This window comes from Pleurodeles waltl, chromosome 6 (genome assembly GCF_031143425.1).
Source record: "Pleurodeles waltl isolate 20211129_DDA chromosome 6, aPleWal1.hap1.20221129, whole genome shotgun sequence".
NCBI classification, from domain to species: Eukaryota; Metazoa; Chordata; class Amphibia; order Caudata; family Salamandridae; genus Pleurodeles; species Pleurodeles waltl.
This window is the reverse complement of record NC_090445.1, coordinates 1,607,981,686-1,607,994,022: the sequence shown is the minus strand read 5'-3', so window position 1 is coordinate 1,607,994,022 and position 12,337 is coordinate 1,607,981,686. Positions and strand designations below refer to the sequence as shown.

Here is a 12,337-nt window from a genome sequence, read left to right as displayed (position 1 = left end):
GGTCACTACAAGATGGCAAGTTTTCTTCAAATGTCATTCTTGATGTACAGTGTTGACCGCGGATTCGGGTAAGTGCACGTTTTTGGCTTGTATAGTTTGCGAAAGGAATAGGTTGTGTATTTAACTGATCAGGAGGGTAACGCCTTTTGACTCCTTGTTGGTGTGACAGTCTCATATAATATATTAAATTAGACTTGACCAGACCAATATAGCAGTTTCCACTGTGCCATTTTCACACGGATGTGTGTACATGTGTTAGGGTACTCCATTGGTACTTTTCTTTTTAAAAATGGTTGGACTGATTTGGGGTATTTTATACAATGATGATCAGATGCGTGTGGAACCACGTTGCCAAGATCACTATTACGTTAATAGATTAAACTTATTGGATCAATAGGGTGGCTGGATCTGTTTATACTAAGACTTTCTCGTATGACAATCTGCCCACTTAGCTTTGCAGGAAGGACCTTTGAGAGTTTAATCCGTCTGAAAGAGTAGCCACAGTTGGGTTGACACTTACATTATATCACTATGTGTGCCTGAGGCTTTTGCCTGGGCACTTGAACATATATTTGACATCTCAAAAGAGATATTGCTGTGATTGCACTAATATGGTGGCCACCTTTTTATTTCAGTGTTGCTTTTAACTCATTTCGGCAGGATACCTATGTAACATTTACTTAATATCGTGATGAATTTCGTACCCAGGATGTATTAACTTGCACTGTACATTTTATTTTTAAAAAAAATGGATGAAAATCATATATATATATATATATATATATATATATATATATATATACACACACACACATATACACACACACACACACACACACACACAAATGTGTAGTGTATGGTATCTGCTACTTAACACTTCAAGCTTTTCTTTTTCGAAAATTATATATAAACGTTCTAGTTTTTCCTGTTACATCTTTGTGGTTAAAACATCGATTCTTTGATCAGAATATGTTCTCAAATATCACTATAGTATTGGATGCTTAACATTTAATTATTACTTCCTACAAGTAATGCTGCTCTTTGTTTCGGAGACTCAGTGAACGATTCCCTGGTGAAAAACATAGCCTTAAATTTCATAAGTACATATTGCGTTAGTGTTTTTAGTTATTTTCTCAGACAAGTCACATTTTAACGTTTTGATGCTTGTCTTGAGAGTGGACTGTTGAGATTTGTGGTAAAAATAATGGTGATGTGGCTGTCTGTAATTGTACATTTATATATGTATGCATTCATGTGTGTTATATTACTTAGAGTCCTGAAGTGGATTATTCGAATTAAAGGCTGTGACTGTAGTTTCTCACAGGGAATCCAATAAAGAATATTTCTGAACAATGTTTTGTCATGTCTACATATTAGTCTTACATTACTTTCAGTAGTGTGCCTCCGGATTTAAAATTGATGTTTTCACCTTATTATTGCTATGCACTAGTTGAATGTATATTTTTACGGTTGCCTTGCTATTTGTTTACAATGTGTGTTGCTGGCAATTCTTTAAAAATATACAAAGAGTGCCTTTGGCTCCACCTAGAGGAGTTTTACCTTTTCTCCTCGTGTTATTGGCTATGTAAATCACATCGCATTCCAGGAAGAGCTTTCATTGGACTATACGAGGGACTATTTTACGTCTGAAAAGTGCAGTTGTCACTCTGCCACATTCAATTATTCGTCTCCTACAGACATTAAACACAGAAAGCAATCTTTTTTTTTTCTTTTTTTTTTTTTTTTTACTTTTCCCTCCTAAGTCTTGGGAAACCCGAAAAAGTAGGCCTTAGTATGATCAACAGCACAGCATTTGTGCATTAGACACATGAAACACATGCAGGCAGCATCTGTGAATGTCTGTGGTTACATGCCTACTGACTTTGTCAGTGCTTCCTGAACATGATGCCACTATTCATCTTGGATTAGCACTCCACTACCCATCACAGTTCTTCTATGCTATATAAGACCACAAAAAGGTTAATAAATAATGTCCACTAAAATTAAAAAAACAATCGATTTACACTATATCCTTGGCTGGTCAATGCAAGCAGCTGGTCTGGCAGAAAAGCAGTATGAAATGGTGAGGGACAATATAGGATTTCCTGAAGAGGCTGTGCCCAGCACTTTCAGGGAGACAGTTGCACAATTCAAGAAACCGCCTAGTGAGGCTTTACCCATCCATCAGTTTGTAATGGATGTGCTGTTGAAAAAATGCCCATATAGATGCCATTGTCGCTAGGCTGGTGGACAGGCCATCAATAGCTGAGGGAAATATTCTGAAGGATGTGGTGGATAATAAAATGGATTCCTCTATAAAGAAGGATTATGTTGGGGCGCATCTGGCTTTGCGTCCTGGTATGAATGGGGCCTATGTGGCACAGTTTTTGTTGTCTGATTTTAAGACCCGCTTCCAAACTATGCAAGAAGGTGACCATTGTCCTGCCGTCTTGAAGTCTATGGAGAGGTAGTCAGAGCAGCTGTCGGACATTGCCTTCAATTCAGTGAAGGACGTCCACTCTGTCCTGTGGAGCCTCCACTGCTGCCAGGCAGAATTCATTTTTGAAGGGTTGGAATACTGATGCTGCAATGCAATCTATGGCCCTGTGTACGTCCTTTACAGTGTCTCACCTCTTTGGTTGTGAACTGGAGGAAAAGTTGCATAAAGTGTTTAAGGAACTGAAGCATTCTTTCAACTTTCAAAAATCACAAACCTGCTAAGCCTTCCTTTATTGTGTCCTCCTCCAGGTCATTTAATCAGCCTTCTCACAGGCAACAGCCCTCTTTGGAGAGCCAAAAGTTTCCAGGAAAGGGCTTTCAGGGGCAGTTTCAGAAGAAACCATGCACTGAGCCTGGCCAGGGCATGCAGCGGTCCAGACTATGTTGCCCACACTGCCCACCCCGGAGGTCCACTTGTGGCTGGTGGGAGACTTCGTCTGTTTCAGGAAAGTTGGGGTCTCATGACATCTGACCAATGGGTACTGAACATTCTGTATGGGCGTTACTGGATAGAATATCTGTCCTCTCCACCTTCTTCAGGAACTGTTGTGACTCCTGCTGCACAGGACCTGGTGAAACACCAAGCTTTGCTGTCAGGATTCAGTCCTTCCTGAGAAAAAGGCCATTGTTCCAGTTCCGCCTGCCCAAAGGGGGGGTCAGGGATATATTCCATCATATTTCTGGTATTGAAGGTGAAGGGAGGGGTGTCCAAATATTGATCAAGCTCAAATCCCTGAAAAGCCTGCAGCACATCATTCCGTTGATTCAAAAGGGTTATTTCATGTCCACATTGTATCTTCAATATGCATACCTTAACATCCATGTAGCTCTGGAGTTTCAGAAGTCTCTGCAGTTTGCGGTAATGCGTCACCATTGGCAGTACTGTGTCCTCCCCTTCCTTCGATCCTCACCAAGAGTGTTTACGAAGGGGATGGCTCATCTACACCTCCAGGGAATTTCCATCTTCCCCTACCTGGTTGACTTGCTCTTTCAGACTCCTGTTTCAGTACTGCAGCTGTATCTAGCACTGACCATTCATACGCTAGAAGATCATGGCTTTCTCCTGAATTTCCCAAAATGCAACTTACAGCTAGAAACTTGGAAACTGTTTATCAGAGCAGAGTTGAACACAGTTGGGGACAAGGTGTTCCTTACTCAGTCTGGGATCTTGGAACTGCAATATGTTGTGTTTATTGTTGGCCCAGAAGTCTGCAACACTTTTTCATTGGCTAGAAGTCCAGGGTCATATGACAACAACTGCATTCACGGTCCAATGGGCCAGCCTACATACAAGGCCACTGCTGTGTCATCGCCACAAATTTGTGCAGTTTCCCATTTGGGACAGGTCTCTGAAGATTCCAGTGTCAACGGATGTGATCTCCAGTCTGCTATAGTGGATGGACTCATCCAATCTCAACAGGGGTATGTTGATGCATCACTCTTCTCTGGTTGTACTGAAAACAGATGTGAGTGCCCTGGTATGGGGTGCTACTTTAAATCACAGGTCGGTCCAGGGTTGTCAACTTCCATTGGAGGCAAGACACTCCTCCAACTGGAGAGAACTGTCAGCTGTGGAGAGAGCCCTGCATCATTTCCAGCAGAGTCTGTTGGGATGCAATGTTTTGGTGCGCTCTGACAATACGGTGACAGTTACAACCAAAACAATGGTGAGGGTTTGATTTAAATGCCAAGAAGAGGCCAAAACTGCTCAGCATTAACTTTATTTTGATCTTCAAAATATTCTATACAATGATGAGGATGTTCATTATGGACTATTTCTTTTGAAAAACGATATGGATGATTATCAGGATATGAATTTGGAGAACTTTTGAGAGAGAGAGAATTAGGGTTATCCCATTATTAAATTAACACATATTATTTTACTTAGTATAGAATATAGGTTGATAGATCAGCAGTGTGAACTAAGGACTGTTTTCTGATTGCTTTTGTGTAAGAAGTGTGTATTTGTCATTATATGATGTATATCATGTGTAATGAATTATGTGTTGGATTATGGTTATGTGACAATCTGTCCATATTGGAGTCTTTGTGGTAGTATGGTCTTGTTTCTTGGTGGTTGTTATTTATTGTCTTATATAAAGTGTTATTCGTAGGTGTATGGTATTCGACTACAGAGGAAATTGTTGTGTATTAATGTTTTTAATAATTTTGTGTGATTAAGTTTATATTTTGTTGAATAAAATATGGATGTTTTCATCAATTCGGCATAGTTATAAAATTTGATATGTTCTGAACTTCGTAGGAGAGAGACGTGTGCTTTACCTTTAGTACTATTCCCTGGGTGTCTCTCCTTACCTTGTCGGGGACCCCTTTCTTTTGAGTATTACCTTGCTCTGTGGTTATCCAGGCTCGTTCAGCCAGTGGTACCTCTGCCTCTTGGGCTGCCTTTAAGAGTGTTCGCTTGGAAGAAATTTGCCAGGCTGGTACCTGGGATTCTGAATCCACATTCATCACCTAACACAACCTTCCCACTTGAATTTTGGTAGAGGAGTCTTGCAGGCGGTGGATGGGTTTGCCACTGTTTGACCTGCTTGTTGTATTTGTGTCAACAAATTACTACATCTTACACCTGTCTATGTAGTGTGGTCTTTCGGTCTTGGATTTCACACCCACAAAGGCCTTTCCTTGAAGTTGTGCTTTGGTATGCCTCACTGGTTTAGGACTAGATCGAGGACAAGGGACATACAGGTAATGCCCTGATTACTTACCGTTAATCCTCATTCCCCTAGTCCTACTCGTCCTCGACTCAGTCCTACTTCCCACCCACCCTCCCGGTATAAGGCCTATGTGGGGCTTGGTATGTCCAGAAGTGCTGAGGTAAGGTATGTGTTTAAATGCCTTAGCTGGAGGGTTGGTAGGGAGCGTTTGGTTTCCTGTCCTGGATTGGGCACTAAGTCATTGGTTTAGGACTGGGCATTTCATTTACAGGTCTTAAAGCCTTTTAACTGACGGTGTCAATATTTACATGTATCTACAGTGAAAGAGATTACTGTTAGTTAACAAAATTAGTTGTTGCTTTCCATCCTTACAAATCTGAATAGACTATATAGTGACATAACACCATTATCATAAATATGCAAATAGCATAGTTGTGTGCAGATTTCAGACTATGGCGGTATAGCTTAGAGTACACGCAGCCCAGTCTGTTCATATCTTCCTATGCTAAATTAAAACAGTCAGGTTCATAATTTCACAAACACACTCGTGTTGGTGATCAGGAGATCAGGATATCATTACACAAAGTCCAAATACGAATTGCTCTATTTTGGTGCATCTTCGTTGAAGTTTTTTTTTTTAGTTAAATTTAAAAAAAAAAAAAAAAAATGTGTACATCTTTAATTTAGTATTATGATTGCTAGTACTCGTGACAAGTATACAAGTGGAAAAGGATTCACCTTAGGGAGAATAATGTCTATGAGCACTAAAATACTATTGGATTCTTTCAAGAACTTACACAAGTACAAGAAAGTCAACGTTTTCAAATACCTTTTTACCAAAGGGCCGATTACAAGAAATTAGAAGGCTTAGTACATATATACGAGAAAAAATATTTTTGCACCTTGCTTCGCAATGGTCAAATCTTATACTTAGAGAAAAGGAAAGGACCTCACGGTTTCTCACTTTGCATCATTTTCTTTATTCCAGCAATTAAATCTGGCTCCTGCTAAATGCTGTGCGTGAACCAGTAATCCAGCGATTTAGCAGTAAGCGCACTATAATAGATACTATGCACCTATTATGGACGACCAGACGCCTTACTAAAAAAAAAAATATATACCATGCGAAGTCGTTCACGTTTACTTAACAAAAACAGGAGCACGGTGAACTTCGTAGTGAAAATTAGCAATAAAAATGCAGTTACTTTCTTGACGCGCCAATAGCTCAAATTTGGGGGCACGCTGCACTACCTAAAATACTGAAAAATGAATACAATGTAGTACAATCCAACCTCTCAAGTGCAACTGGTTTATACACCTACAATATACTTATCAGACTAAAACAAAGACCTGCCTCATATCCTTCTATATTCGTTAGCTTTTTTTCCAGAATTCCAATTTATCATTCTACAACAAAGTTAAGCACGCATAACGTTTCGAATAAAGTAGGTGCGCACTAGGAACAACGGGAAGTTGCCGCAAAACAAAAGCACTCACTTAATACATAAGGTGTCCACCTTCCGCTACTTGCGCAGACCATCAATAAAACCAACCCAACTTCCGTTGTCCGTCATTGATCTTTTACGGTCGACAGTAGTTTGTAAAAGTACTACTTCCGGGTCGCGTGACAGCCAATCCGTTGGCTCAGTAGATTGAGGCTCCAGGAGCGATTAGTCTGTGATCTCAGATTGGGCAACTGTGGGCCTTTCAGCCAATCCTCAATCGTTGCACAGAGTTCAAAGTGATCATTCGGTGCGGAGCGCCGCACGTGCTTTTGTAGTATTTGTAAACATTGTCAGTGCCAGTGTCCACGCGTTATACCAGCTGCTGGTCGCTGCGGAGTTAAGAGCAGGCTAGAGTGGGGCGGGGAATCGCACAAACTGTGTCACTCAAGAACTCTGCAGCAAAATTTGAACAGTGACTGCTGGCGTCCACGGTTGTGGATGGGATAGGGAGTCGGAGGTGCTGGGCGATAATAGGGGCAGCAGCGTTGCTTTTTGATCAGTGAAGTTGATACGATAGTGTGGGTGAGAAACGGTCGAACCGGATATTGGGGGGGAGGGTGGCATCGTAGGCCTATTTGGCCTGTCAGCTGACTAATTGGTCAATTAATTACTAATAACGTACGAGTGGCTGATAGTGTGTAGTGCTAGTCACTTGAGCCCAGTGTGCAGCCAAAGAGTCGCAGACGGGAGTAGGTTGAAGGCTCTTATTTATTTACCCCTGCTTACAACCAATCTAACCGTCTATATCCTGCAATCGTCTCCCTTCCTCCCTCTCAGGACCTTCATTCCAAGTTCGATTGCATCAAATAACGCTATGACACGAAATAGTACCTATAATCAACTCTACTCAGATCCCCCCTTAAAAGAGTAAAGTACATATATATTTATATGTGTGTGTGTGTGTGTGTATAAGTCATTGAAAAAAACATACAAAGTAGCAATAAAATATGAACAGACAATATATGTGGACTTGCAACAGAACCTATTAAAAATACATAATATAGCTTGTGGTTTATATTAAGATAATCTACAACTGTTCCTATACAAAAACAAGAAAATATAACGTTTTTTATACTACAGTAATCCACAACCTTTCCTGAACACATAATAACTAAAAGTACATAACATAATCCTGGAACGTAATGGGTAAACTAATAGGCCTACCCGCACAACTCAATTGGCTTCCCACCATACTAGCTTCTCCCGTCTGTACCTCATAACTAGACCCAGGCTCATCTCTGCTTGCACAGTTTGCTCCAGCCCTTCTTCCGCTGACATTCCAGACAACTCATCCTTCTGTTTTACACAGCAACCAGTCACTGAGCACCCCAGTAAACACAGGAAAAGTAAATCCTTCTTTTCCCTTATACCTTACAATGCGACTCAAATGCCACACCCTACAGTAACTCAAGCGTGCTGAATTCCTCAGACACTTTACCACCTATAGTGGTTCTGAGAAGGAACTTTGAACCTCTGCTTTCCTTCTTAAATTGAACCCATTCACCTTCAGACAAAACACCATCAGTACAAGCGTACTTGTCTTTATAATACTCTTTATAAACTTGTAAAACTCCTTATAAACTTGTTGCTCCATTATGCTATTCCTCACCTCTGCAGACTATTCCACCTTTCTAGACTCACTCACCCGACCCGTGTTCTCCCTATTATAAGGTTTCCTACTTCTCAGTAACTGAAAAGGACTATATACAGTGACAGAAGAGGTGGATTTATAAGCTCAAAGCATTTTCGTTACTTCAGTTATCTAGTCCTTACCACCCATTTCAACTAATTAAATCGTTGCTTAGACAACTCTGTACAGCACCATTACCTGCTGGAGGTTACACTCATGTAAACCAATATGTTATTCCATTCCTTTTTTACGTACTCCTCAACCATGTAGGACTTGAACTGAGCACCATTGTCACTAATCAAAGTTTTGGTTAACGATTCACACACAAAAAACCCACCCAAAAATGTAATCACTGCTTTCACATTAGCACTTTCCATAATCTCCATCTCCACCCACTTACAAAAATGATCCACTAGAACAATTATATACTTATACTTACCTTGATCATACAGAACTCGTCTCAAGAGATCCACTCCAGGAGTTTCACACACCATCTGAGGACACTCTATTGGTCTTAAAGTGGGATGGAAGATACTTAAGGCCTGATTTAGATGTTGGTGGTAGTGGTCCCGCCTGTTCATTTTCCGACTGAAAACCCATCCACCGCCATGACGTTCTACCTGCCGGATTTAGATGTTGGTGGTCCCACAGACGATAACCTGCCAGAGTCCAGAACTCTGCAGAGGATTCCCATCTGCTGTGATGGCACCATAGGAAGGAGCGGCTGACGGTGGGACTCCAGCCACATTTACTGTCAAGCAGATTTGGATGTGCCTTACAGCTTGACTTGGTGGATTGGGGATCAAGGGGGTGAAAAGTCACTTTTTATCCTGATTCCACTTCAGTTTCCGGTTGGACAGGACCCTCTGTCACTGCTGCCACAGGACCACGGAGAAAACACGACCTCCCCATCGCTGGACAGGAAGGTAGGCCACCTGCATTTGCTGTATATATTGAGGGGGTCACTGCACATGGGTTCGCAGCCACTGCAGACATATACATGTCCCACAAAATTTTAAAATTACTGTAACATGCATGTATCAGGGACACCAGGGGGTCAGACATGGACAGGTACACAACACATACCAAACACATACACAACCAGGAGCCAGTAATCATTGCCAAATGAATGCTGCACCACAGTGACTGTACATTCACACTTGTCAACAGTGCCAATGTGTGCACATCGCAATGGGACCTGTACCTTTCATGTTGTGCCTTGAGTTGTGTGTGTGAGTCAGTACGTCTATGTGTGTGTGTGTGTGTGTGTGTGCGATGCAATTGGCTTGGTGAGGTGGTGCGAGGTGTAGTGGGTGATGTGGTTGTGTCAGTATGTTTGCCACTTGCATATGGCTTGGATGTGGGTTGCTGCGTGCAGATTTCAGGTGAGTATTTTTGTGCGGCGGTCATTGTCATGATGTGTGTAGTCGTGCATGTGTGTGTGCCTGTGTTTGTGTGAATGAGTGTGTAATTGTGTTGGTTGTGTCGTGTGTGATGCAGGGGAATGCATATGTAAAGGGTAGAGTGGTGTGTGTGTGACTTACCTGTATTCCGCGGGCACTGGCATTGTCCGATGTCCATTGGGTCCAGCGATGTCCTCTCTCCGTCAGCAAACCGCTAGCAGGACACCCCCTGTCTATCTGTAACATCTAAATACAGCCAGTAGGAACCCGCCTGCCTGACGGCTAGGAAGGGCGCTTCGTCATGGCGCTCTTTGCCTCAGCCACCATACATATAAATATGGGCAGAACATTGCGGTCTTGGCGGTGTTCTTGGGCCTATCCGTATTGCAAAATACTGCACACATCATCCCTTGTCTTTCCATGTCCTTCCTGCTCCAGGTACCAATACAATCCCTTAACTCTTCTCTTAGTTTTAACTGTTCCAAGATGACCAATGTGACACAACTGTAAAATCCTTTCTCTCACATTAACAGGAGGTATCATTTCTCCCCTCTCCATATGTAATTTCCACTCTCAATTGATTTCATGCCTCCCAGTATTTTATGATATTGACACTCAGAGTTCTGTTGTGTGGCCAAATACCTTTCAGATAACATTTGACTTCCACAAGTTCACCATCCTTTTCATATGCAGCAGTCCACTCACTCTTATTAATGCCATACATCTTCTACTTTGGGTAGGGTACTATGAAATCCTCACAATTATCCATTGAAACCTCCTTTTATGTTAAAGGTAATCTGCACAGACAGTCCGCAACCTGATTCCTTACCTCTGGCACATACAATAATCTGTAAACATAATCTTGTAATCCTATGGACATTTTTGCAATATGTGCAGACACTTTTTGTGTCCCTCTTATAGTAAGTATTTTCATAAGTGGCTTGTTAGCCATTCTTATAGCAAATTCCTTCCCCCACAGAGTCAGCCTAAAATAATCCATGTCCCACACACAAGCCAAAGTTCCCTGTGGAACCACTGGGTATATTTCTTTAATGGGTGCCAAACTCAGTGAAGCAAAAGCTTTCACTTTTTCTTTACCATTTGCTTCTATCTATATGAGAACAATCCCTAGCTCCTTACCACTAGCATCAGTTGTAATCACACTCAGTAAATTCAGGTCCAACCCTTTTAAAGATAGTGCACTACTTGTGTTGTTTTTGATGCTTCCAAAGGCATTCACACACTCCATAGACCAAAAAATTGTGATTTAACCTTTAACAGTTGTCTGAGAACATGCATCTTCACTGTAAAATCCCATATAGTCTTCAAATAGTACTCAGCAAGTCCTAAAGAAGGAGCACGATTTTCCTCATTCACAGAGCAAATAGCATTTTTCACAGCTTCAATCAGTTTAAACTTGGGATTAATTCATTGGTTGCGTATCTCATGACCCACATAATTGACTGTATGCATAGCAGATTTGCATTTACGAGTTCCAAAGTAAGACCTTTCTTTTTCTAGAAGACACAACACCTTCCTTAGTCATTCATTAAGTTCAACTTCACCTTTGCTTGTAATCAGAATGTCATCTTGGAAAAACAACACTCCTTTTATTGCTGCCACTCTTGCCAGACCAAGTGGCATCCTTACAAATTGGAAACGCCCCACCGCTGTGATGAAAGCAGTGAGTCTCTTACTTTCTGATGGAGTGGCACCTGATGTAAGGCTGATCAAAGGTCCATAGTTATAAAGCAATTGCTACCCTTACCTTTAGATAGCAGTTCATTTATTTTTAGCAAAGGAAACTTGTCCACCAATATATTCCTGTTCAGGTCATGCAAGTCAATAAACATTCAGATTTTTCCATTAAATTTGCACACCACCACAACAGGAGAGAACCAGTCTGAGGACTCAACTGATTCAACTTCTCTAATTCCTGAATAGTTGTGTTCTCTTCCGTTGCCCATATTTTGAGGACCTTTTGTCCTGGGTACATGTTCAGGTTGGAATCAAATTATTTCCCTTAGCAGGGAAATGTCTTGTAATGATCTGTATACAGATAACAGTTTGTTTACTATGAGAGTACTAAAGAAAATTTCACCCTGCACAAAAAGAAAATAAATGTATTCAGTTTATTTACCAACCTCCTTCTTTCTATCACAGCTTCATGTCACACAGCTGGAACGTGAACCAGCCTTCAGCGTGGCGATCCAAGGAAAGAAGCGGGGAAATGGAGAAATACCAAGGGTAACAAAGACAATAAATATAGGGAAAAATAATTAAACTATAAGCAAACAGTGATCATTGCATGGATAATTAATATGGTGTTTTAAACATTTCAAAGTTACCTAGTGCTGGGGCCATGGATATGGCCATTTTGATTCCATCAAAAGCAAATTCACAATCTCTTGACCAGTTGAAACAATCACTTTTTCTTAAATGTGTTCTCTGGCTTCTACCTGGTCAGGACGTACCTTCATCCTTGTTGGCAGGGTGTGGAGCCTTCAAAACAACCTCTATAAGATCTAACTTGGGTTAACAACATCTTGCACTATTGTATGTTCCAAGTAATTAACTGATTCTACTCCAATGCAGCATTTGTCCCTCTTTGTGGTGAGGCCT

At 41.2% G+C, this 12,337-nt stretch overlaps 1 protein-coding gene across 2 annotated transcripts in view; it reads right to left on the bottom strand.

Annotated features, from left to right (window-relative positions):
* EHMT1 (euchromatic histone lysine methyltransferase 1) overlaps window positions 1-6,763 on the bottom strand; it is an 800,236-nt gene extending 793,473 nt beyond the window's left edge. For both annotated transcript variants that reach the window (XM_069241478.1, XM_069241487.1), the window contains exon 1: window positions 6,675-6,763. The gene's annotated coding sequence lies outside the window, so the exon portion shown is untranslated. The remainder of the gene's footprint in view (window positions 1-6,674) is intronic.
* Window positions 6,764-12,337: the final 5,574 nt, after the last annotated feature.